We start from the raw sequence: 27558 nt of genomic DNA, 5'->3' as shown, positions 1-27558 counted from the left end.
GGAGACAGCTGGGTGCATTCTGGAGAGAGATGTGCCAACATCTTCGACACACATCCCTCCCCTTCTTCTTGTCTCAACATTTCAAATTATACTAAAGGCACATCATCTTCACACACATTTTAGATGCGTGGATTTTTACTGACAGCCACATCTCAATAATCAGCTCGGCCTGTATTGCCAAGCTCGCTGCCCAAATTGTGGAATTCCCAATTAGGCATGTATATGTGATCTGAAACAATCCACCGCTTTAAAAGGAGCTAATTATCCCCTGTGGCTAAGTCATGCTCTCTGGTGAAGTAATTTTAATTATTTTATTTATTTCTGTGTAGACGGGAGTAATTGTATACTTTTGACAAATGTATTTCAATTTACTTTAGGCTACAGTGACTACTGTTACCGAATCATGTCCTATGCTTAGGTTACTCATCACATTAGGAATTGTATTTTATTGTTGGCCTGCAAATACTTTCTTATAAAGGGGATTTTTTTCCCCCCCAACCCCCTGCACTCAGCCACCCCTACTCAAAACAAATTCCTGCTGCTATGCAGACAGGCAGGCAGACAGACATGCATACATGCAGTATAGAGAGATTGAATTATCAGGAAACTGGTTAATATTGGCACAGTTCACATTTCAACAGTAAGATGACTGCACAATATTGCAGTACTTCAGTCTACAATGCAATCTGGAGACCGTTTTTTAGAAGGCCTACATTAAACCATTATTGTGTTCCTCCCCCCTCTTGGTCTTGTTTTGGATATGTAATTATTTGGGTTATATATTTGGGCAGCATGTCTATTTTTGTGGAGCATGGGTCTTGAAGAACTGTGTTGCTGTGATACGCCTAGAATACCACTAGATGTGAGTATGGAACGGTGCAAATATCCACAGAACCAGGGAGAAAGTGGAAGACGACATTTTGTGTTCATAAAAACAGGGATAAGCTTGTCGAAACGAGAGCACTGAGAAAGAGGGGGAGATTGGAGGAGAAACATTGAGAGAAAGAGGAAGGGTAGGCTTCTGGAACCGGCGTGCCCAGAACACATTGAATTTTGCCGCATTCTAAAACCTGGAAACTCGGAAATATCCGAATTCCGACTTCAGTTTTGTTCAAGACAACTGTGTACTCAGAAAAAAAAACGAGCTCCGACTGGGATAACGACGGAATTCATAGTCAGAAACACGGATTTATTTATAGAGCCCCGACTTTCCGACCTGAAGATCACTGACGTCATGATTTGACCTCATTTTATTCCCAGTTATCTTGAACGCACTAAAGTCGCAAGTCAGAAGTTTTTGAGTTCCCGGTTGTCATGAACGTGGCAGTAAGCACAAAGAGGAAGGGCGTGACGTCAGGGCCTATCTGAGCATGCGCTGTTATGTGTCCAGTCAACCCCGTGCCTATCTGTAGACTACATAATACACACGCTTTCTGTATCTACAGACATTGCTGTCTGACAGCCCCAAACACTGGCGCAGGAGACTACAAGAATAGTTATTTTCTACCTACTAAGAACTGGACCAACACACATCTAACGCTCCTTTCGGCTTCATTTGAAGGTTGTTGTTCGGGTTTAACCTACCTTTGGCTGTATCACCCCTAACCAACCCTAACCTCACCAGCACCGCCACGGGGACTTTATCATAACCCTGAAGGGAAACGGGTCCTGCCGGTGTTCCTTCCCCAGGACAGGTGAGTGTTTACCTGGGGAGCCAGCTGTTTGGTGCTCACTAGCCGTATTTGCATCATTCTCGTGATGGGGAATATGACGCCATAGCTAGCTACAGTGTGACACAGAGAGGGAGATATACAACATCCGAGGATGGACCAATAGCAAACGCGGAGGGACCAGAAGGATCATGTCTATAGCAATGCATGCTCCTAATCAGAGGGCCTCATAATTGAATGATAAGAGATGCGCAGTGGAATAGTATGAGTTATTGCTTTCTATTGATTCGCATATAGGCAATTCCATGGTAACAGAATGACGCTGAGACTACGATTTTTGGCAAAGTTAAACAAACCATACAACTCTATGCATAAGGACTACTTTCAAAAATGTCCACATAAAACAACCCATATACTTGAAAAACAGTGCAGATGTAAAATTTTGTAACAGAATGACAGTAAAATGGCCCTTTTTTATGTGACCAAGTTTTCCAAAAACTCTGTTTAACATCTACTCTGAATTGAGATTCAATGATGTCTGCATAAATAATGGGGTGCTTGGACATCGCAGTAGAGCACAGTACATTTTGTACCCTAGTGTGCTTTACTGTACAGACCTATACACTACTCTACTTTGAGTGTGTGAGAGAGAGAAGACTGTTTTTACAATACTGTCAATAACAGTGGAAGGGAGGACAGTAGCTGGTGACCCAACTGCAGTTTCCAATTTACACCTTTTAATTGCTTAATAAATCATAAACACAATTGTTAATATTAGTTTCCAAGGGTCTTAACTTCAACATTATTGTGTTTTGATTTACAGTACCAGTCAAAAGTTTGGACACACCTATTCATTCAAGGTTTTTTCTTTATTTTCTATATAGTAGAATAATAGTGACGACATCACAATTACGAAAACACATATGGAATCATGTAGTAACTAAAAAATTGTTAAACAAATCTAAATATATTTTATATATGAGATTCTTCAAAGTCGTCACCCTTTGCCTTGATTACAGCTTTGCACACTCTTGGCATTCTCTCAACCAGCTTCACCTGAAATGTTTTTCCAACAGTCTTGAAGAAGTTCCCACATATGCTGAGCACTTGTTGGCTGCTTTTCCTTGACTCTTTTCCTTGACTTGACTGTTTGAAAAGCATTCCAGGTGAAGCTGGTTGAGAGAATGTCAAGAGTGTGAAAAGCTGTCATCAAGGTGAAGGGTGGCAAATTTGAAGAATCTCAAACATAACATATATTTTGATTTGTTTCACACTGTTTTTGGTTACTACATAATTCAATTTGTGTTATTTCAGTGTTGATGTCTTCACTATTATTCTACAAAGTAGAAAATAGTAAAAAATAAAGTAAAATCATTGAATGAGTAGGTGTGTCCAAACTTTTGACAGGTACTGTATTTCAAATACATTTTTAAGACTTCTTCTGGTAGATATTTTTCGAGGCCTCTCTTCCATCTGTTTGACTAGAAACCAAAGCCTTTGATTTTTACTAGTTTTAGAATGGGTGAAAAAAAGTGTGTGTGTGTATATAATTGAAAGGTCTGTGTATATCTGTATTTTACAGAAATTAAGGCATATATATATTTTTTATATTTATATTTTTTTATATTTATATACATTTTATATATATATATATATATATTTTATATATATATATATATATATATATAAAATATGTATATAAATATAAAAAATGTATATATGCCTTCATTTCTGTAAAATACAGACTCTTAGCTTTCATTTGACACCAAATGTAATGAGCTTTTATGAACTTAAGATGTTGGTGCTCATGGGTCCTTTTACCTCTCCCCCTTCCCTTCATCTTATAACCATGTGTGTGTGTTAAAATGACTTGTTACATAAGTAGGACTATTCATCGATATCCATCCATCAATCACCATGTAGGGATCGCATCTGATTTTTAGGGTGAGATTTATTACCATGGTTGTCCTGGAAACGATGCTTGGAGGAATGTGTGTGTGCGTCACTTGCGTGAGCCAACATGAGGAAGAAAGATTTGTTTTGTCCTCAGGTTACCAAAAAGTTATTCGTAGCATATAATCTATGGAGATTTCTACACAACTAAAGGCTCCAGCAGAACCTTTGGTTTGTAGCTTAGGCTGCACAAGGTAGGCGACGTCATTATGATCAATATGAACCGTGCACGCTCTCTCGCCACGGGGAGTGCGTGAGTGTGAGAGAGGATATGCTCCCCTCTGATCCCCTTCATTAATGTAGCTTACAAATTGTGTTTTAGGTTTTATTTAAATCACATTCTCAAATAAAATGTTTAACATAATGGCTTAACTTTGCCTCCACAGCTGTTTCATGGGGATTTGGCTATTAAGCCTGTAGCCTACCGTTATTAATAATGAATGTTATTACTAGTGTGAGAGCTGGGCCACCCAGGTTGACTTGTGCTGCAGTGGGTCTCAGACCAATATAGTCTGACTGCGACCCGCATCCGGGGATGTTCTTCCCGCCCCTCTTTCAACTGGCTCCTGGATGCTTCTCTTTCTATTGATTCTTGGCTACTTCCTCGTTCCAGTTTACTCCCGCCAGAATTCCATCTTTTAACCTGCACTTAAGCCTACCTTTCTCTTCAAGACATTGGGTTCTATGTCAACATATTTCTGACTGCGGAACGAAGCTCTCCTCTTGTGCACACGACATGGCTCTGGTCGTAGTGGCTGGTGCGTAGTTAGGATAAATGAAACGGCAAATCATTACAGTTAATAAAAAATCTCATAGATCAGACTCCAATCTCAGGTGTGTCCCGAGATGATAAATAAAGGCATTTAACAAATACTTAAAGAGGCACGGCAAACAAAAGGTTTAAGCCAAACCATTGGCGACCAAGCCTAGCATTGTACTTTCTCCTATGTCAGTGGCGTACGCTTTATGATTGGAGCTTATACTATTGCCCTGCGGCCTCCTCCATTGGACAGTGCTGCACGAAGTGTGCTGTAAGGACAGCTCCCCGTACCCAGTTCATGTTGGACATGGATAGCTCAGATTTGATCACACTGTGCTTCCTTACCATAGGCCTACCTCTGCTCTATACCCCACTTTTCTAGCCACTCCACCATCTCCCTACAACCTGCCCTTTTGCCGTAGGCCTACCTAATTTCCTTAAATTACACTTGGTATAGGCCTATAAGCAGCTCTCACCTTCCTATGATGTATTATACCACCGACACGCCTCCACCCCGCTTGCCTCCCTTCTGCCCCGCTGGGAAGGCCAGTTAAACCCAGGGCCGTGCCCTAGGTCTGACTTTCTAGTGGGGAACGGACCATCTCCTGTATAGGACCTGGTCTTGCAGGTGGGGGGTGGTCAGCACAATTCCGGACTGGGGATGTGGGCGTGGTCCGAGGTCGGTCGCGTTCCACCTGACTAGCCTACGTCAACGACTAATCCTCCACCTGTTCCATTATCTATCCTAAGGGTTTTTCTACTAAAATATGTGATATTTTGTGTAATTCATTGACCATTCATGCATTAAGTTTATTGACAATGTTGAACTTTGAAACCTGTGTCTTTTGATAATCAGAAGTTGAAACTCATGAAATTCAGGTAGAAAAGCATGATTTATTTTACGTAAGTCATCAGCGGTGGATCCGGTGACACTAAGGCGCAATTACGCATGCGACGATAGGCCTATTAATTAGCCCTACTACTATTACATTCAGGACGCCAGTGTCGCTCACTAAAACAAACACAAATGAATAACCAATTACTTAATAATTTTAATAATAATATTAGGCCAACATGGGAATCAAGTATACCACAGTTAGATTGCTCAGATTTGTGGGGCACTGTTATGGATAATTGGCCTGACAGTATCATCTTCTCCCACTGCCAAGTAGACTATAACGGCTGACATAGAGCAATAGCCTAGCATTCCAGCTGACTAGTTTTTAAAATATTTTTTCTTGGACACACACACACACAATGAATCCCGGGTGGGCTGGGACCTGCGAGGGTTCGCCAAGCAACAGGCCCTCCCAAGTGGCAGTTTTTAGAGGTCGGTCGTCAGGAGCACCATGAGGGTTCTACCCTCGACACTAATTTGCCTATTTTAATAGCCTAATAATAATAGGCCTACCTGTTATTTTAACAGCCACTGGTCAATGAATAGGGTAGGCTACGGTGTTAGAATGTCTACAATTAATCAAGAAAATAAATCTTACATTTCATAAAAGTAGGCCTATAGGTGTTGCAGACTGTGTCTGGGGACTAAATGGAAACTAGATGACTAAGGAATCCAATCCACCTCAATGTTCCCGAAATCTCATGGATTATTAACTCACTGCATTTATGTGTGAGAATATTTACACCTAATGTAAATATTCAAGTGTACATTCACCTTTTTTATTGAAACTTTTTGATGAGGCAAGGACTTTGGCTAAACTGCTGACAATCTAAACCTAGAATCGTTTGTATAGGACACTTGTCACCATTTTCTAGGCATGAAAAGAATGTCCCCCTGAAAAACAATATATGGTAGATAGACCTACAGTACTATAGTGTTGATAAAGAAAAACCTGAGCACCATTCAATTCTGTATTAAACTTCACGCAAGTAGTTTGTTGGACATGATGATTAGATAGAATGAAACACTACGGCCATTACTAACATTTGAATTTGGGTGAATAATTGCGGTCTGGATGACGTTAGTGTTAAGGCTAAATTTACATACAGCATTGACACAAAGCATAACCTTTTGCGATTAACCAGCTGGTTCCGATGCTTATTTTGTGGGAGAAGAGACAATGTGGATAACTCCACAATAAACACCCATGTGTAACAGGTAAACGTGAAATCAAACGCGTCACATTATTCTGCGTATTCTTCACACCGTATCTATTACTCAAAATGCTCCAGCTATGACGGTGCCGAGGGTATTCACTCACATCCCACATCCCAGACACCAGAGATCACGTGGCATATGTCTTTCTGATGAACCTATGTAACGTAGAGCGGAGGCAATAGATTAGGCCAACAATTAAGTCTCTCTTTTCAAACTCATTTCTAGACACCTTATACAGTCAAACATGAATGGGGCCGTAGATTATGGCAGTCATCTCTCGATAACATTTTTAATTGAACAATAATGTACGTTTTATTACAGAATGGTGAAATGATATCGATTACCACCTCCTCACAGCTGTAGCCATACTGATACTATTGGTTAAAGCTGCAATCAGCAGTTGAAACAATAACAAAGTGGACTCCCCACCACGGTGTGAACCGGAGGATTGGGCTGGAGAAATGTAACCGCCCTCAAATTCAAAGGAGCTATGGATGCAAGGACTGACAATCTATGATGTCAAAAGTATCGTTTTAACCATGTTACATTTACTCTTTACAAACATTGGAGTAAAACAAGCTTATATTCTGTTCTGAAGGGTTTTGAAGGGGTGTGACAGTTGAACTAAGCTCACAAGACATTTATAAGTCATATTCTTCAAGAATGAAATGGGTACATTTAATTAATTTATAAGTCCAAAATTGGATGAAGCAACTAATGATTGCCCCTTGAAGTGATGTTTGTTTCCACCTCAGTCTGGGATCACCCGGATATCCTTCTTTAGATAGTCCCACGCTGGCCTCACACAAGTCTTTCCAGCTCTGTCTGGGATCAACTGGATATCCTTCTTTAGATAGTCCCACGCTGGCCTCACACAAGTCTTTCCAGCTCTGTCTCTGTGGAGTGATGTGGGTTTTTTGTTGACCATGTGTTGTAAAGCAAGGTAGCCTCAGGAGCGTGTTATTGAAGATAGGACTGTAGGAAATTGCTGTCTCCAGCTGTTCTGTTTCCAGATATTCAGGATTGCCAATTGAAGATGACTGATCAGTCAGACACTTCTCTGTACAATCAAGAAGTTTCTTTATTCACCGCACACAGGATCCTGGGGAACACGATATCACATCCAAGCATGGCGGAAACATGTTCAAAGACCAGGCTGCACAAGTCAGTCTCTTTTTATATTTCTGAGTTCACTTTACATCACCGTCTTGGCTCGTAGGGAGATAGAAGATCTGAGATCTACAGTAGGATGGGGTTAAACCAAGCCTAGACTTAAACATGATAAATGGCATTTGAAAATCTATTCTAAAAGGTTACCGGTAGCCAGTGTAGAAAAGCAGTTGTGATATGGTTACATTTCCTGGTGTATATACTAGAGGTCGACCGATTTATGATTTTAACTGATTTATTGGAGGACAAAAAAAATCCGATACCGATTAATCGGCCGATTTAAAAAAATATATATATTTATTTGTTATAATGACAATTACAACACTGAATGAACACTTATTTTAACTTAATATAATACATCAATAAAATCTATTTAGCCTCAAATAAATAATGAAACGTGTTCAATTTGGTTTAAATAATGCAAAAACAAAGTGTTGGAGAAGTAAAAGTGCAATATGTGCCATGTAAGAAAGCTGACGTTTAAGTTTCTTGCTCAGAACATATGAAAGCTGGTGGTTCCTTTTAAAGTGAGACTTCAATATTCCAAGGTAAGAGGTTTTAGGTTGTAGTTAATATAGTATTTATAGGACTATTTATCTCTATACCATTTGTATTTCATATACCTTTGACTATTGGATGTTCTTATAGGCACTTTAGTATTGCCAGTGTAACAGTATAGCTTCCGGCCCTCTCCTCGCTCCTACCTGGGCTCGAACCAGGAACACATCGACAACAGCCACCCTCGAAGCAGCGTTACCCATGCAGAGCAAGGGGAATAACTACTCCAAGTCTCAGAGCGAGTGACATTTAAAACGCTATTACCGCGCACCCCGCTAACTAGCTAGCCATTTCACATCGGTCACACGAGCCTAATCTCGGGAGTTGATAGGCTTGAAGTCATAAACAGCAGAACACGAAAGTGCTGTTTGAATGAATGCTTACGAGCCTGCTGCTGCCTACCATCGCTCAGTCAGACTGCACTACCAAATCATAGACTTAATTATAATAACACAGAAATATGAGCCGTATGTCATTAATATGGTCGAATCCAGAAACTATCATCTCGAAAACCAGACGTTTATTCTTTCAGTGAAATACAGAACTTTTCCGTATTTTATCTAACGGGTGGCATCAGTCTAAATATTCCTTGTTACATTGCACAACCTTCAATTTTATGTCATAATTATGTAAAATTCTGGCAAATTAGTTCGCAATGAGCCAGGCCGCCCAAACTGTTGCATATACCCTGACTCTGCGTGCAATGAACGCAAGAGAAGTGACACAATTTGATTTGAGTTTATTTTTATTTTTACAGGGACAGTGCACATTAATCAACGTTTCAGTAAAAGTGACGGTTTTAGCCAGCCGGCTAATTTTCAACCGCAGTCCCTGGGCAGGTTATTAAAAACAATTACAATATAAACAATAGCAACATAGAACAAGCAAGACATAGCAACATAGGACAAGCAAGACATAGCATACAGACAGAGCAACATAGAACAAAAAGCAGCAAGACAAAATTCATAAAAGCAACAAAGTGTTTCCACACCTCACAAGCTACAGACAACAGACAACATGGAAAGCGGCAACACACAACTAGGGACCATGTTCACAAATCTGATTGACCTTTAGCCATGTCTTCAAGCATTTTGTGAAAGTGTGATATGTGGTGCAGATGTGTGTCTGATGGCAGTGTATTCCAGACATGGGAAGCTCTCACAGAGAATGCAGATTTACTAAAGGTGCTTTTCCTTAGGGGAACTATACAGTCACCTCTCATGGCAGACCTTGTGGATCTGCTGCCATATGTCTGGGTTTTCTGTTTAACAAAAATATTGAGTGGAGGGGGAGCCAGGCCATTAAGGATCTTGAATACAAGACATGCGTCACCTGGTTAATATTGCCTGCTAACCTGGATTTCTTTTAGCTAAATATGCAGTTTAAAAAAATATTTACTTCTGTGTATTGATTTTAAGAAAGGCATTGGTGTTTATAGTTAGGTACACGTTGAAGCAACGACAGTCCTTTTTCGCGAATGCGTACTGCATCGATTATATGCAACGCAGGACACGCTAGATAAACTAGTGATATCATCAACCATGTGTAGTTATAACTAGTGATTATGATTGATTAAGTTTAATGCTAGCTAGCAACTTACCTTGGCTTCTTACTGCATTCGCGTAACAGGCGGGCTCCTCGTGAGGCAGGTGGCTAGAGCGTTGGACTAGTTAACCGTAAGGTTGCAAGATTAAATCCCTGAGCTGACAAGGTAAAAATCTGCCGTTCTGCCCCTGAACAAGGCAGTTAACCCACCGTTACTAGGCCATCATTGAAAATAAGAATGTGTTCTTAACTGACTTGCCTAGTTAAAGATTAAATAAAGGTGTTTATATATATATATATATATATATATATATATATATAAAATAAAATAAAAATCTGTGTACAAAATGACAACTTGAAAATCAGCCATTCCGATTAGTCGGTCGACCTCTAGTATATACAAATACTTACTGTAATCTAGGCATGAGGAAATAAAAACGTATAACCTTCTCCAGATCAGTGATTGACTAGCTATATTTCTTAGATGATAAAAGTAGGGGGGGCACAGTTTGGAACTCTCACAGCAAAAGGGAAGCTGTAATAGTAGAATGCACAAGGTGCAATTTTTAAATTGGGTAGTGCATCATCAGTTCTTCTTGTCATTGCATACTTTAGAGCTATTTATAACTAATCAGGAATATCCAGATCAACTAGCCCATGTCAGCTAACGTTTTTTAGCCTTTAAATAATGTACTTATGTTTCTCAAATATCACATGAATACACAGACATGGCAAAATGTATAGAAATGCAAGAACATTCGCTTTAAAACGGCAAAATGTTTTTGCATCCCATGACAAAATGCGTACAATTGAAGGAAATAAGCTTTAAACCTGCAAAATTATCTCCACCAACAAGAGGGCTGTGAACAGTTTGTCATGAACTGTACTTGTGCCCATAGAAATACAGTTGAAGTCGGACGTTTACATGCACCTTAGCCAAATACAGCCTGAATTCAAAATATATATTTTTAAACACCCATCTACACACAATACCCCATAATGACAAAGTGAAAACATGTTTTTAGAAATGTTTGCAAATTGATCTAAAAATTAAATACAGAAATAACTCATTCACTCCCCTTAGCTAATATTTTGTTGAAGCACCTTTTGGCAGTGTTTACAGCTGTCTCTAAGAGCTTCCCATACCTAGATTGTGCAAAATTATACTTTTCAAAATTCTTCAAGCTCTGACGTATTGGTTGTTGATCCATGCTAGACAACCATTTTCAGGTCTTGCTGTAGATTTAAGCCACTCAGGAACATTCAATGTCTTCTTGGTAAGCAACAGTGTAGATATGGCCTTGGGTTTTAGGTTATTGTCCTGCTGAAAGGTGAATTCATCTCCCAGTGTCTGGTGGAAGCCAGACTGAACCAGGTTTTCCTCTAGGATTTTGCCTGTCCATTCCATTTCTTTTTTTTATCCTGAAACTCCCCAATCCTTAACGATTACAAGCATGCCCATAACATGATGCAGCCACCCCTATTCTTGAAAATATGGATATTGGTACTCAGTAATGCGTTTAAGCTCTAAGTTATATGGAATAAGCTATATGGAATTGTTTTAAGACAGTCATACCAAGGATCATTTTGCTATTTGATTTAGAATTTTAAAACCACTTGAAGTATAAAAAAGAAAAAAAAACATTTATGAACAATTATTTTGGCCTTACTGCTGTTAGCCCATACAAACACATTGAATAACAGATGCACTACATGGAACAACAGAACAAACATCCTTTAGATCTTTTTTTTTTTAGGGGAAAAAAAACATTTTGTACATGTATTTAATCCCTTATTTTTGGCACTATACCTTCTACATATATACATTCAATTTTTTTCAACTGGTTCCGGGGGGACATCGATCAAGTCTTGAGGCCTGTGGGCATCCTAGAGCAAAACAAGCTCAGGGGGTTAAAACTGTTGTAAATAAGCATGCGCCGTATAAAATTTTGAAAAAAAACTTGGTATAAAAAAACTACGTGTGAAGGATAAATCAATCCCTTGGTTCACACATGAATTGTATGAACAATTACAGGAAAGAAATTTAGCTTGGGCTGAGGCTAGATTGAATGATACTACTTCTGACTGGCAGACATTTGAGAAATCGATATCTGTCTCTGGTTAGAAAAGCAAAGTCAACATACTTCCTGAACTGTGTATTTGAGAATCATGGGAATCCACTTCTGGAAAGTAGTCAGGTTATGACAGCCTCTGGTCCTATAATAGACCAAATGGAAATTGGTGGTGCTTTTAATAACCATTTTGCCTCAGCTGGCCATCTATTAGAAATAATTGTTAATGAAAATTCCTCTAATTCCAGTAGAGAGTCCTTTATTCACCTTGAAACAGACTGTAGAGAATGAGTCACACCCCGATTGAGAATGTCTATTTTCATTTCAATCATTTTATATCTATGATGTACTAAGTGTGTTGCTAAAAATCAGTGGGGAAAAAACATCCACAGGGGGTAATTCTCTTGATCCTTTTTACTGCAACTCTTTGACTCTCTTATTGCAGAATAATTAACCTGTGGATTGGGGGGGGGGGGGGGGTGGTAATGAGACCCGTAACATAACTCATACAAATTCTAATAGTGACAAAGTAAAAGTGAGAACGAAATAACTACGACAACTGAAATCTACCGTCAAACTCAGGGTTTATTAATGAACACACGGTAATGGGGGAAGCAGGAAAAGGGGCTGAGCTGGACCCAAGGAACAAAACGATAAGTATTCAAAAACACCCCTAAGCTAGACTAGCCTACTTTAACAACAGCTAACTAACTAACCAAAAATACAGTGGGTGGTCCACCCAGTTCTAACTAGTGTATTTAACAAAGTCTACCTACGGGTAGTGTATGCCCATGGGCGACTTGTCTTGGTTTCCCCTTTTCCCACCAGCAAACAAACACAAACACCATAACCAAAAACAATACTCACAGGTGAGGACAAAGTGCTATGGAGGTGCTCAAACAAAAGAAAGGTTAATACACAAAGAGAGAGTGAAACACAGAGACCTACAGACATGGCATTTACAGAGAAATTGAGCTCTAGAGCAAACAACTGACAGGGTTTTTAAACCAAGGGTAAGGAACTGTGATAGGGTAGGAAACAGGATGAGGTGTGTCTGATTGATGATTGGATTGGTGACTGATTGGGGAGTGATGATTTTCACCTGTGAGGGGAGAAGGAGAGAAAAGAACACAGGATACACACACACACACACACACACACACACACAGGATACTGGTATCCGTAACAGTGGCACATGTCCTCCCCCTACCTCAAGGAGGAGAACTTGGAAATTGGACGGTAGTTATCTTGCCTTTCCAAAGTTTGTGAATCCTTGGCCTAGTCTCAACTAATAACTTATTAAACTTCTTCTCATTTTATTCTAAATGTGCACCAATCTGATTTTAGACCTGGACATGGCACCATTTCAGTTGCTACACTTGTTCTAGATGTGTTAAATTTCTTAGATCATAAAAGCCATTGTGCTGCCTTATTTATAGACCTTTCCAAGGACTTTGACACTGTTGACCATAAAATTATAATGCAAAGACTGAAATAGGCCTGGATCAGGCTTCTTGCAAGTGGTTTGAGAATGATCTGTCAGATAAGACGCAATGTGTGATTTCTGGAGACCTCAAGTGTAGTTTCCTGGATATTAAAGGTGTATTATTTTATTTATTTTTATTTAACCTTTATTTAACCAGGTAAGCTAGTTGAGAACAAGTTCTCATTTGCAACTGCGACCTGGCTAAGATAAAGCATAGCAGTTCGACACATACAACAACACAGAGTTACACATGGAATGAACAAAACATACAGTAGAAAAAAAACAAAGTCTATATACAGTGAGTTCAAATAAGGGAGTTAAGGCAAAAATAGGCCATGGTGGTGAAGTAATAACAATATGTCAATTAAACACTGGAATGGTAGACGTGCAAAAGATGGATGTGTATAGCAGGGGTCTGTATTGGGACCTGTTCTCATAACTATTTATATAAATAATATTGGTCTATCTGTTGACTTGTAATATTCTTATGTATGCAGGTGACACTTATGTATGCCATTGCCCCAACTGTTGCCCAGGCTTTGTTAGAGTTGCAATCTGACTTTGTTGCCTTACAGAGAGCTCTGGTTGGTTTAACTTGTACTTAATCCGGGAAAGACTAGATATGTTTTTATTTAATTCTCGCAAAACAAATTCAGATGGACTACATATTTATTAATTGGATGGTTCTCCCATCGATCGGGTTCCCGCCTATAAATATTTGGCCATTTGGATTAACATAAAAACATTTTTTAAAAACATACGGGTGAGCTAGTTAAAAAAACGGAGATTTAAAGTGGGCTTCTTTTTAGAAATAGGATTATCCTCTCCCTAAGTAGCAGGAAGCAGATTGTATAGTCATCTTTCCTGCCAGTTCTTGACTATGGTGACACCATTTACCAGATTGCAGCAGCCACTTTAAAACTTTGGATGCAGTCTACCATAGAGCACCCTTCGCTTTATCACAGGTGACAGATTTAATACTCTACTGCATCCTGTATCAGAAAGTTGTCTGGTCCTCATAACATTTCCAAAGCTCACTTCATTATTCCCTTCTGGTTAACAAAGCTGTAATAAACAAATTTCCAACATCACTGTTAAAATATTAAAATACCAAACCCCTTCACAAGGTTTTTTAACTCTTGACGTTCCTCGGGTCTCCACCGAACTAGGTATATCCGCTTTTACACTGAATAAAAATATAACAGTTTATATAAGGAAATCAGTCAATTTTTAAACAATTCATTAGGCCCAAATCTATGGATTTCACATGACTGGGAATGCAGATATGCATCTGTTGGACACAGATACCTTTCAAAGGTTGGGGCGTGGATCAGAAAACCAGTCGGTATCAGGTGTGACCACCATTTGCCTCATGCAATGTGCCACATCTCCTTTGCATAGAGTTGGTCAGGCTGTTGATTGTGGCCTGTGGAATGTTGTCCCACTCTTCAATGGCTGTGCGAAGTTGCTGGATATTGGCAGGAACTGGAACACGCTGGTGTACACGTCGATACAGAGCATCCCAAACATGCTCTGCAGGTGAACATGTCTGGTGAGTATGCAGGCTATGGAAGAACTGGGACATTTTCAGCTTCCAGAAATTGTGAACAGATCCTTGCTACATGGGGCCGTGCATTATCATGCTGAAACATGAGGTGATGGCGGCATATGAATGGTACGACAATGGTCCTCAGGATCTCATCATGGTATCTCTGTGCATTCAAATTGCCATCGATAAAATGCAATTGTGTTCATTGTCCGTAGCTTATGCCTGCCCATACCATAACCCCACCGCCAGCATGGGGCACTCTGTTCACAACGTTGACGTCAGCAAACCACTTTCCCACATGACGCCATCCATGTCTACCATCCCGTCTACCGTGATTCTCTGTGAAGAATGCACTTCTCCAGCATGCCAGTGGGCAACGAAGGTGAGCATTTGAAGTAGGTTACGATGCCGAACTGCAGTCAGGTCAAGACCCTGGTGAGGACGAATAGCACGCAGATGAGTTTCCCTGATACAGTGTGTGCAGAACTTTTCTTCAGCTGTCCAGGTGGCTGGTCTTAGACGATCCCGCAGGTGAAGAAGCCGGATGAGGAGGTCCTGGGTTGGCTTGGTTACACGTGGTCTGCAGGTGAGGCCGGTTGGACGTACTACCAAATTCTATTCTCTTAAACGTTGGATTAAAAATGAACATTCAATTCTTTGGCAACAGCTCTGGTGGACATTCCTGCAGTCAGCATGCCAATTGCACACTCTCTCAAAACTTCAGGCATCTGTGGCATTGTGTTTTGTGACAACTGCATATTTTAGAGTGGCATTTTTATTGTCCCCAGCACAAGATGCACCTGTGTAATGATCATGGGGGGGGGGGGGGGGTGGATTGCCATTGACAAGCGCAACAAAATGTACATTTTCCAGTATTATTGTGATCTGTAGACATGTAATTTCAAGGTGACTTATATCAGCTGACCTGGGAGAAGTCAAACGGGGCATCCAGTGCCATGTACAGTGCGTACTGTAAAAACAAGAATGTACGATACTAAACAATTGTGTTACATCAAAATATGGACGCTAAAACTATTGGTCTTACTATCAGCATAAATGTCCCCGTGGTTCTCCTGTCAAGGAAAAGCCCCAATTTTAAAGAGGAAAACATTATACACACACATTTTTAACACAAAGAAACATCGACACTTTGTGGACAGCAGGAGTTGATATGCAGCAATGTTTGAAATAATGTGAAGGCTGGTAAAAAAAAAAGTCTGTTCCACCTATCTGAGTCCACTGACCCAGTGATATACGCTGTGCAATGTCCCTGAAAGGGACATAGTTATTATGATGCATTATACAACTGGTGGGTCGAATTCTGAATGCTGACTGGTTAAAACCTCATTCCAGCTGTGTCTATTTCACAAGTTACCACCGGCTGAATCTATGATGTTAAAATGCCTATTTACTCTGTTCCATCTGACTGTGCAATCCACTGTCTCATCAGGACAGCCAGGCAACTTATAAACTTGATCTCCACTATAAAAGCATCTTGACATTTATCTCACATTTTGTTCTTTAAGACTAACATTTGGTTTTCAACACCGGAGATTTGTATAAACCTTGCTGTCTCTCTTCGACATTTGCTAGATTGAATTTGAATATTGAAACAATCTCCACATGTCGCATAGTAATGAACTAGTCAGGATCAAACAGGCAGCTTTTCTCAGCCAATCAACATGCGAATCAGCATAATTTTTTATGGATATGTATATATTATATACACACACACACAACTAAATATCAATAGAAAACAGATCAAATGAAACAGTGGAGTTATTTTGCAGTCTTTCCATCTCAGTTTGAAGTGATGGTGTTAACCGTGTTGTTGGCTAGCTCTTCTGAACAACAGTGACCTGACAAGAGAGCACATTTTTCTATGCCAGATGAAATCGCACATCATTCGCTTATTTTTATGGATGTATCCAAATAAGTGTCACTAGAAAACAGCTTATGCAAATACAGCTACTTTGTTGTTAATTAGTCTGCGCTGTTTGACGTGACTAAGTTGGCTGGCTAGCAAGTAAGTGATAAGAACGTTGCCAGTCAGTATGGCAATAGAACATTTAGAACAAACAACTGGGTCGCGTCTATAGAGACAAAACAAAAAGACTGAACGACTGGGTCACGTCTCTGGCAACCGAACCGAACAAACACCCAGCCAGCTTGGGTACCAACCCTAGATTTGTATCTGGAGTATATCTTGTGGACGGATAAAATAGAATGAATAAATTAATCAAAATAACATTTTTACTGAAAATATGTCAATCATTATTTGAATATGTTGCTAACCCGTTGTATAAAAGTGATAATGCCCTCGAAGCCGGTGTTTTGGAGGATATATTGGCACGTTTTGCCAGCCCTCGACTTTGTCTCGGGCCTAACAACACCCGTTCCAATATATCTTCCAAACACCGGCTTCAAGGGCATTGTCACTTAAGGAGAATACAACATTAACACCCACACAAAATGAAAGGTTCTAGAACATGACTGGAATTGTGTGAAATTAACACTATATACCAATGGTCTGCAGAACAGGACCTTGTGTCCTAACAAAGCACATCTTTATCTGGCCAACTGCGCAACACAAATATAGCTCAACTAAAGCTGCACACAGCAACATATGATATGTCACCGTATCCAAGCAATCTGTTCTCCAAGCATACAGAGTCAAGAAGGTAGCTGACCCTGTGCAGTGGCTTCAAGACCTACAGTACAATTAGAATGTTTTATAAAATTCAGATGCTTATCAGTTAGTTGGGTATAATGACATACAATGAAAATAAATAGTGTTTTAATAAAATGATTTGAATAAAAAAATATATATACTGTAACTACATACTGTAATGACATTCAAACCACCTACACATAGCTTGATGACCGATTCTTTCACATGATCATCAGACTGAAATTAAGTACAGAATGTCCATCATTCATTTGAAACCACATTACTCATTTGATACCTAGTCGGTTACCATTTAGAACTTCTGGAAGTGTTTTGAATGTCAACTGGCAGATATGAGTCAAATTGTATTTAAATAATTTAAATGGCAACCATATTTTATGCTTTTACTTACAGGCAAAGTGGTGAAAGGGTCTGCTCCAATGGAAGGCACCCAGGTGTCACATACAGACTTGCCACAAAGATATCCTTGCCCTGCACAATACAGTAAAAGCCAAATGATTATGTAAGGCACTGCCTCTAAAACATTTTACTGTGTTTGTGTGGATCAGTATTTCATAGATCAAGGCAGAGATGGGACCAAGTCACAATTTAGCAATTCTCAAGTCTTAACGTTTGAGTCTCGAGTCAAGTCCCAAGTAATGATGGGCAAGTGTCAAGTCACAAGTCCCTAATTTTGGGTTTTGAGTCCTCAAGTCAGTGGTTAACACTAGAACTACCAAGGCGGTCAATCTGACCGTTTTCAATATTGTCATTTCATTAAGTTAATTTTAATAAAAACCTTGAAACCAACTGTCCCTGACTTTTCCTAAATATGTGTGTTTTACACTATCAGTACTTTTAGGTAGATGTCAAACTTTCTGAGCATTTCATCCTCAAAGTGCCATGGCAGTCAAAATGACCCTATGCATATTTAACATTATAATACCTGGGCCTCAATGAGTACCAATAGCTGCCAGTCTAATAAATCCATTTAATATACACAACCTAATTGAAATATTCATGGTTTTATTTTTGAAAGGTCAGTAAAAACATGATACAAAACTATTTATTTCATAAGAACGGAATAGCATGTTCTTGAGTTTTATCTGCTTAGTAGCTGAGGCTATATGGCTGTGCCATGCCAATGAAATCAGCTTGTTCATTTAGCAGACATCACAGGCTTATATTCTGCTGACCTACCACAGTCAACACATATTTTACATTAAGAATATAACAGAATAAAATATACTGAACCAAAATATAAACGGAACGTGCAACAATTTCAAAGATTTTACTGAGTTACAGGTCATATACGGAAATCAGTCAATTGAAATAAATAAATTCGACCCTAATCTATGGATTTCACATGATTGGACAGGGGCGCTACTGTGGGTGGGCCTTGGGAGAGCATAGGCCCACCCACTGGAGAGCCAGGGCCAGCCAATCAGAATGAGTTTTTTTCCCCACAAAAGGGCTTTATTACAGACAGAAATACTCCTCAGTTTCATCAGCTGTTCGGATGGCTTGTCTCAAACGATCCCGTATGTGAGGAAGCCGGATGTGGAACATTTCTGGGAAATTTGATTTCAGCTCGTGAAACATGGGACCAATACTTTACAGGTTGCATTTATATTTTTTTCAGTATAGAGAGAATATTTCTTCCCAAATAGCAATTGGTGATTGTCGCCAATACTCACATGAGGAATGCGTGCGTGGAGCTTCGGTTATTCTAGGAAAGAGTTGGTATTTTTGTGAAAAATACATCTGTTCAATTTGTAGAGTTGTTTGGGGAAAATTGGTTCATTTAGAAACCTTGCAATCTACTCTTTCCAGTAGGGTGTAGAAATCAAAACGTCTGGCCTGCATGGATTTCTATAGAATGCTATTGAAGAAGTGCTATTTTGTAAGCTCCGTTCTCTTTGTCAGTGCACGCTGCACTGGTCATCAGTCTAATCATTCTCAATTTGATAATATTGTTACACGTCAGACTACTGTCAATTTAATCTTGTTTTTAGGCCACATATATTATTATATGTGTGAAATTTGTTTCAGTATATCTTAGGTGTAGTTTGAACGGGCCAGCTGGGCAGGTAACTTATTTTAGTATTTACACTATTCGCTTCTGGATCAATCAATCAATACATTTTCTTAACAATTACAATTTACATTTGGTGTCCTGAGGTTTCTTACGACCTAATTTATCTTATTAAATGCTTTGATTTAACAATTACACAATTTGAAATATCAACAGTCTGAATGACTGTCATGGCCAGTCTATTACATTTACATTTACATTTAAGTCATTTAGCAGACGCTCTTATTAGTTATGGAATTCCAGCGCTCCGAGTGTTTTATACCAATTTCAATGCAATCTTTTAATTTAGGTTATATTTTCTGTTACAGTACATAGGCCTATGAAATAAACTTCACATATACATTGCCTTGCGAAAGTATTCGGCCCCCTTGAACTTTGCGACCTTTTGCCACATTTCAGGCTTCAAACATAAAGATATAAAACTGTATTTTTTTGTGAAGAATCAATAACAAGTGGGACACAATCATGAAGTGGAACGACATTTATTGGATATATCAAACTTTTTTAACAAATCAAAAACTGAAAAATTGGGCGTGCAAAATTATTCAGCCCCCTTAAGTTAATACATTGTAGCGCCACCTTTTGCTGCGATTACAGCTGTAAGTCGCTTGGGGTATGTCTCTATCAGTTTTGCACATCGAGAGACTGAAATTTTTTCCCATTCCTCTTTGCAAAACAGCTCGAGCTCAGTGAGGTTGGATGGAGAGCATTTGTGAACAGCAGTTTTCAGTTCTTTCCACAGATTCTCGATTGGATTCAGGTCTGGACTTTGACTTGGCCATTCTAACACCTGGATATGTTTATTTTTGGACCATTCCATTGTAGATTTTGCTTTATGTTTTGGATCATTGTCTTGTTAGAAGACAAATCTCCATCCCAGTCTCAGGTCTTTTGCAGACTCCATCAGGTTTTCTTCCAGGATGGTCCTGTATTTGGCTCCATCCATCTTCCCATCAATTTTAACCATCTTCCCTGTCCCTGCTGAAGAAAAGCAGGCCCAAACCATGATGCTGCCACCACCATGTTTGACAGTGGGTATGGTGTGTTCAGGGTGATGAGCTGTGTTGCTTTTACGCCAAACATAACGTTTTGCATTGTTGCCAAAAAGTTCAATTTTGGTTTCATCTGACCAGAGCACCTTCTTCCACATGTTTGGTGTGTCTCCCAGGTGGCTTGTGGCAAACTTTAAACAACACTTTTTATGGATATCTTTAAGAAATGGCTTTCTTCTTGCCACTCTTCCATAAAGGCCAGATTTGTGCAATATACGACTGATTGTTGTCCTATGGAAAGAGTCTCCCACCTCAGCTTTAGATATCTGCAGTTCATCCAGAGTGATCATGGGCCTCTTGGCTGCATCTCTGATCAGTCTTCTCCTTGTATGAGCTGAACGTTTAGAGGGATGGCCAGGTCTTGGTAGATTTGCAGTGGTCTGATACTCCTTCCATTTCAATATTATCGCTTGCACAGTGCTCCTTGGGATGTTTAAAGCTTGGGAAATCTTTTTGTATCCAAATCCGTCTTTAAACTTCTTCACAACAGTATCTCGGACCTACCTGGTGTGTTCCTTGTTCTTCATGATGCTCTCTGCGCTTTTAACGGACCTCTGAGACGATCACAGTGCAGGTGCATTTATACGGAGACTTGATTACACACAGGTGGATTGTATTTATCATCATTAGTCATTTAGGTCAACATTGGATCATTCAGAGATCCTCACTGAACTTCTGGAGAGAGTTTGCTGCACTGAAAGTAAAGGGGCTGAATAAAGTGTTGATAGTACAGCTACAGTTTGACTGACATTGTGAAATCTCTAATTAGAATTAAGTGTTTCCCCTCGCCCACTAAATTGCAGGTTGAGAGGTCTGTGGTTGGCTGAGAATAAACATTCATGGAAACCCATGCTGAGAGTGCATATATTTTCACCGCGTGTCGCTTGAAAATAAGACGGTGCACAAATTTTTTTCCCCCCTTGCCTTTCCGCATCTGCCGGCTCGGCAGCACTAGGCAGAACAGAATTTTTACGTTAATTTCCAATATAACCCAATGCGCTTTGAGCAATAGAATTGCCATGAATGTATGTTCACGGTGTAATAGCAGAATTTAACAGGAGAGGAAGGTGGTTTTGCTCTTTTGAGAGAGGTTAATTCAAGTATCTCGAGCATCTTGAGTGTTACAGTTCAAATTAAGTCCTGAGTCATAGATCTCTAGTCCAAATCGACTGTCAAGTGTTTAAATTTTTTGTCTCAAATCTCAACATTTGCGACTTGAGTTTTACTCGAGTTTAAGTCATGTGACTCGGGTCCAGATCTCTGATACAGGGTATACCCATTTATATGTGAAACAAACTGACACAGAATTCATCAAGACAGCATGACTCACTAATATACTGTGCAACATAAACATACCTTACACCTGGTTATATGCTAAACTATTTGGAAAGATGTGTTCCCCACCCCCAAAAAATAAAAACATTTTACTTTTTTTTTAAACTTTTTTTTTTTTACAGAGGGCCACTTAATATAGTTTGTCGGTACAAAAATAAATAAAAGAACTTCCCGGTGATTCCATCAAACTGTCTAGCCCAATCGTTTCAAAGCCTGACTAACACAGCCAAACACCTCCAACTTCAACAATCCTCTTGTCTTTCGATCTGCTGCTGTCCAGTCAATCTAAGAAAAAGACTATTCAGGGTTGCCTATAAACAAACAAATTCCATGGGAAGTAACATTCAGCAATGTTCAACTTTAATACTACAACATATGGCATAGACAGATAAACCTGAGTCTGTTTGTGGAATTGTTATGCAAACAAACTTGGATATACAGTTGAAGTCGGAAGTTTACATATACACCTTAGCCAAATACATTTAAACTCAGTTTTTCACAATTCCTGACATTTAATCCTAGTAAAAATTCCCTGTGTTAGGTCAGTTAGGATCTCCACTTTATCTTAAGAATGTGAAATGTCCGAATAATAGTAGAGGGAATTAATTATTTTAGCTTTTATTTCTTTCATCACATTCCCAGTGGGTCAGAAGTTTACATACACTCAATTTGTATTTGGTAGCATTGCCTTTAAATTGTTTAACTTGGGTCAAATGTTTCAGGTAGCCTTCCACAAGCTTCCCACAATAAGTTAGGTGAATTTTGACCCATTCCTCCTGACAGAGCTGGTGTAACTGAGTCAGGTTTGTAGGCCTCTTTGCTCGCTCACGCTTTTTCAGTTCTGCCCACAAATTGTCTATGGGATTGAGGTCAAGGCTTTGATTGCCACTCCAATACCTTGACATTGTTGTCCTTAAGCCATTTTGCCACAACTTTGGAAGTATGCTTGGGGTCGTTGTCCATTTGGAAGACCCATTTTCGACCAAGCTTTAACTTCCTGACTGTCTTGATGTTGCTTCAATATAGCCACATAATTTTCCTCACTCGTGATGCCATCTATTTTGTGAAGTGCACCAGTGCCTCCTGCAGCAAAGCACCCCCACAACATGATGCTGCCATCCCCGTGCTTCACGGTTGGGATGGTGTTCTTCGGCTTGCAAGCCTCCCCCTTTTCCCACCAAACATAACTATGGTCATTATGGCCAGACAGTTCTATTTTTGTTTCATCAGACCAGAGGACATTTCTCCAAAAGTACTCTCTTTGTCCCCATGTGCAGTTGCAAACCGTAGTCTGGCTTTTTTATGGCGGTTTGTGGAGCAGTGGCTTCTTCCTTGCTGAGCAGCCTTTCAGGTTATGTAGATATAGGACTAATTTTACTGTGGATATAGATACTTTTGTACCTGTTTCCTCCAGCATCTTCACAGGGTTCTTTGCTGTTGTTCTGGGATTGATTTGCACTTTTTGCACCAAAGTACGTTCATTCTCTAGGAGACAGAACGCATCTCCTTCCTGAGCGGTATGTCGGCTGCGTGGTCCCATGGTGTTTATACTTGCGTACAATTGTTTGTACAGATTAACGTGGTACCTTTAGTCATTTGGAAATTGCTCCCAAGGGTCAACCAGACTTGTGGAGGTCTACAATTTATTTTCTGAGGTCTTGGCTGATTTCTTTTGATTTTCACATGATGTCAAGCAAAGATACAAGGAGTTTGAAGGTAGGCCTGGAAATACATCCGCAGGTACACCTCCAATAGGCTAATTGACATCATTTGAGTCAATCTGAAACTTCTAAAGCCATGAAATAATTTTGGGGAATTTTCCAAGCTGTTTAACTTCTTGACACACCCATCCCGTTAGCGGGATCATTTTCATCAACACCCGCTGAATTTCAGCACGCCAAATTCAAATTCAATTACTAAACATATTTCATTTTCATGAAATCACAAGTGCAATATAGCAAAACACAGCTTAGCTTGTTGATAATCCACCTGGTGTGTCAGATTTCAATACAGCTTTTCGGCGAAAGCATAACAAGCGTTTATGTAAGAACATCTCTCTCAGTAGACAAAATATTAGAAACACCTAGCAGCCAAGTAGATTGGTCACGAAGTCAGAAAATCAATAGATTAAATTGCTTACCTTTGATGATCTTCGGATGTTTTCACTCACGAGGCTCTGTTACACAATAAATGTTCCTTTTGTTTCATAAAGATTACTTTATATCCAAAATACCTCCATTTGTTTGGCGCATTATGTTAAGAAATCCACAGACGCGAGCTGTCACAACATCGCAGTCAAATTCCAAATAGTATCCGTAATGTCCACAAACATGTCTAACGTTTTTTATAATCAATCCTCAGGTTGTTTTAAAAATATATAATCGATAATATATCAACCGGGACTGTCGCTTTTTCAATAGCAGAGGGGGAGACAATGGCTGCCCCACTATGTTGCGCAAGCAAAACTCATGCGAACACCCAGCTATCCACTGACATGATGTTATCTTTTTTGCTCATTTTTCAAAATAAAAACCTGAAACTGACTGTTGACACCTTGAGGAAGCAATAGGGAAATTAATCTGGTTGATATCCCTTTAAATGGAGCGAAGGCAGGCAATGGAACATGGGAGCTTTCAAAATAGAAGCCACTTCCAGGTTTGATTTTCCTCAGGTTTTTGCCTGAAATATCAGTTCTGTTATATTCACAGACAATATTTTGACCATTTTGGAAACTTTAGAAAGTTTTCTATCCTAATCTGACAATTACATGCATATTCTAGTTTCTGGGCCTGAGAAATAGGCAATTTGAAATGGGTACGTTTTTTTTGCCAAAAACAAAAATCCTGCCCCCTATACTCAATAAGCTTAAAGGCACAGTTACATACACTTAGTGTATGTATGTAAACTTCTGACCCACTGGCATTGTGATTAAGTGAAATAATCTGTTGGAAAACATACTTGTGTCATGCACAAAGTAGATGTCCTAACCAACTTGCCAAAACTATAGTTTGTTAACAACAAGAAATGTGTGGAGTGGTTGTAAAACGAGTTTTAATGACTGCAACCTAAGTGTATGTAAACTTCCGACTTCAACTGTACGTATCATGTCTGGGCCGTTGAATTGCAACTCCAGTTTGTCCCTATACTGATGTTTCGCTTGTGTGATTGCCTTGCAGAGGGAATAAACTACACTGTTGTATTTGGCCATATTCCCGGTCATCCTTCCATGGTTAAATGCGATGGTTCGCACTTTCAGATTTACGCAAATGCTGCCATCTTTCCAAGATTTCTGGTTAGGGTAGGTTTTAATAGTCAGAGTGGGAGCAACATCTCCTATGCACTTCCTTATAAACTCTCACTGAATCAGCGTATACAGTGGGGTCCAAAATTACTGGCACCCCTGACTGGCAATGCACAAACAATACTTAAAATAATATAAACAATATAATTATAGAGAAACTCAAAATACCAACATGTGAGAAATACTGTACTTTATTAATGTTTCAATGGAACCCACCAAAATCATAGAATTATTTAATACAAAATAGATTTCACCAAAATCAATGTTTCATAATTATTGGCACTCCTCATTTAGCACTTAGTGCCACCACCTCTGGCAAGGATAACAGCATGGTCTTTTCCTGTAATGTTTGACAAGGTTAAGGAACACATTTGGAGGGATTTTGGACCATTCCTCTATGCAGATCCTTTCAAGATCCTTCACATTCTTGGGTCCTCTTCAACTCAGCCCACAGGTTTTTGATTGGATGGAGGTCTGGCGACAGATGGCCATGGCAGAACATTGATTTTGTTGTCACAGAACCATTTCTGTGTGGATCTTGAGGTATGTTTTGGGTCATTGTCTTGTTGGAAAGTCCACATACGGCCTAGTCCCAGCCTTCTGGCAGAGGCAACCATACTGTCAGCCAAAATTGCCTGGTACTTGGTGGAATTCATTATGCCATCAATCTTAACCAGTGCCTCTGGACCTCTGGAATTAAAACAGCCCCAAAACATCACTGACCCACCACCATATTTCACAGTGAGTATGAGGTGCCTCTCCTTGTATGCATCTCTGTTTCGACACCAAACATGCCGATGCTGTATCTGACCAAAACGTTCAATTTTGGTCTCATCTGACCAGAGCACCTTCTTCCAATCATAATTTAAATGACGTTTGGCAAACTCCAAGCGCTTGCGTCTGTGTCTTGGGGTCATTAAGGGCTTTCTTCTGGCAACCCTTCCAAAGAGCCTGTGGAGGTGGCATCTGATGGTGCTTTTTTAAACCTGGTGACCCCAAGATGCCACCAAGGCCTGCAATTCTTTCACAGTGAGTCTTGGGGATTTTGTTGCTTCTCTCACGATCCTCCTCCCTATCCTGGGGGGCAAAATGCATTTGCGTCCTCTGCCGGTGAGGTTTTTAACTGTTCCATATCTTTTAGAATTTTTTAATAATTGCCCTGACAGTGCTCAGTGGTATATTTCATCGTTTGTGGATCTTCTTGTAGCCATTACCAGATTCATGAAGGTCTACGACCAGCTGTCCCCTTTTGAACGGCCAGTCCTTTTCTTTTCTTCATGGTGTTGGATGACAAAGGGATATTGCATGCCTGTTACCTCATTTTTATACCCTTGTTAAAAAGAAATTGATGTAATGGCTTAATATATTTTCTTAACACTTAGATAAACTTAAATAAGTGGAATTTAATTCCTGGTTTAATGTTGGTAGATGTTATTTACAATCATATTAAGGGTGCCATTAATTGTGAACTGTATGCATCGCGGAAGTTAGAGTAGCCGTAATCCTGTGTTTTGCCAGCCCAGATACTGCAATCGATATGCTGATAGAATTTAGGTAGCCTTGTTCTCAAATTTGCTTTGTTAAAATCATCAGCTACAATAAATGCAGCCCCCAGATATATGGTTTCCAGTTTGCATAGAGTCCAATGGAGTTCCTCGAGGGTCATCGTCGGGAGACGACGATTTTGGTATACACCGCAGTGACAATAACCAACTAGAATTCTCTTGGGAGATAATACTGACCGCATTTGATTTAATTCTAGGTCCTGTGAACAGAAGGACTTGAGTTCCTGTATTTTGTTACAATTACACTATGAGTCATTAATCATGAAATATACACCCTGCCCTTCTTCCCTGAGAGACGTTTACTCCTGTCGGCGCGACGCACAAAGAATCCCGGTGGCTGTACTGATTCCGACAGCATGTCCCCAGAGAGCATATCCCCCATGTTTCTGTGAAACAGAGTATGTCTCTGGAAAGCAACCCTAGCCCTAATTGTGTCTACCTTGTAATCTAAGTAAAATAAAATAAAATACTCGGGAAGTGGTGGGTGATGTGTGCGCCTCTGAAGTCTGACCAGAAGGCCGCTCGTCTACCTCTCCTGTGACGGTGTTGTTTTGGGTCAGCCTCTGAAATCAGTTTGAATGCCTTGGGTGGTTCGAATAAAGGATCTGCTTCGGGAAAGTTGTATTCCTGGTTGTAGTGCTGGTAAGTTGACGTCACTCTGAT

At 39.7% G+C, this 27558-nt stretch overlaps 1 protein-coding gene across 3 annotated transcripts in view; it reads left to right on the top strand.

The window, feature by feature from the left end:
- The first annotated feature begins 1395 nt into the window (after positions 1–1395).
- The window catches only part of LOC135543142 (solute carrier family 23 member 2-like), a 73296-nt gene continuing 47133 nt past the window's right edge, over positions 1396–27558 (top strand). For all 3 annotated transcript variants that reach the window (XM_064970239.1, XM_064970231.1, XM_064970223.1), the window contains exon 1: positions 1396–1694. The gene's annotated coding sequence lies outside the window, so the exon portion shown is untranslated. The remainder of the gene's footprint in view (positions 1695–27558) is intronic.

The sequence above is a fragment of the Oncorhynchus masou genome, chromosome 1, assembly GCF_036934945.1.
Source record: "Oncorhynchus masou masou isolate Uvic2021 chromosome 1, UVic_Omas_1.1, whole genome shotgun sequence".
Taxonomy (NCBI): domain Eukaryota; kingdom Metazoa; phylum Chordata; class Actinopteri; order Salmoniformes; family Salmonidae; genus Oncorhynchus; species Oncorhynchus masou.
The sequence above is the reverse complement of the archived record's forward strand: the minus strand, read 5'-3'. Positions and strand labels throughout refer to the sequence as shown.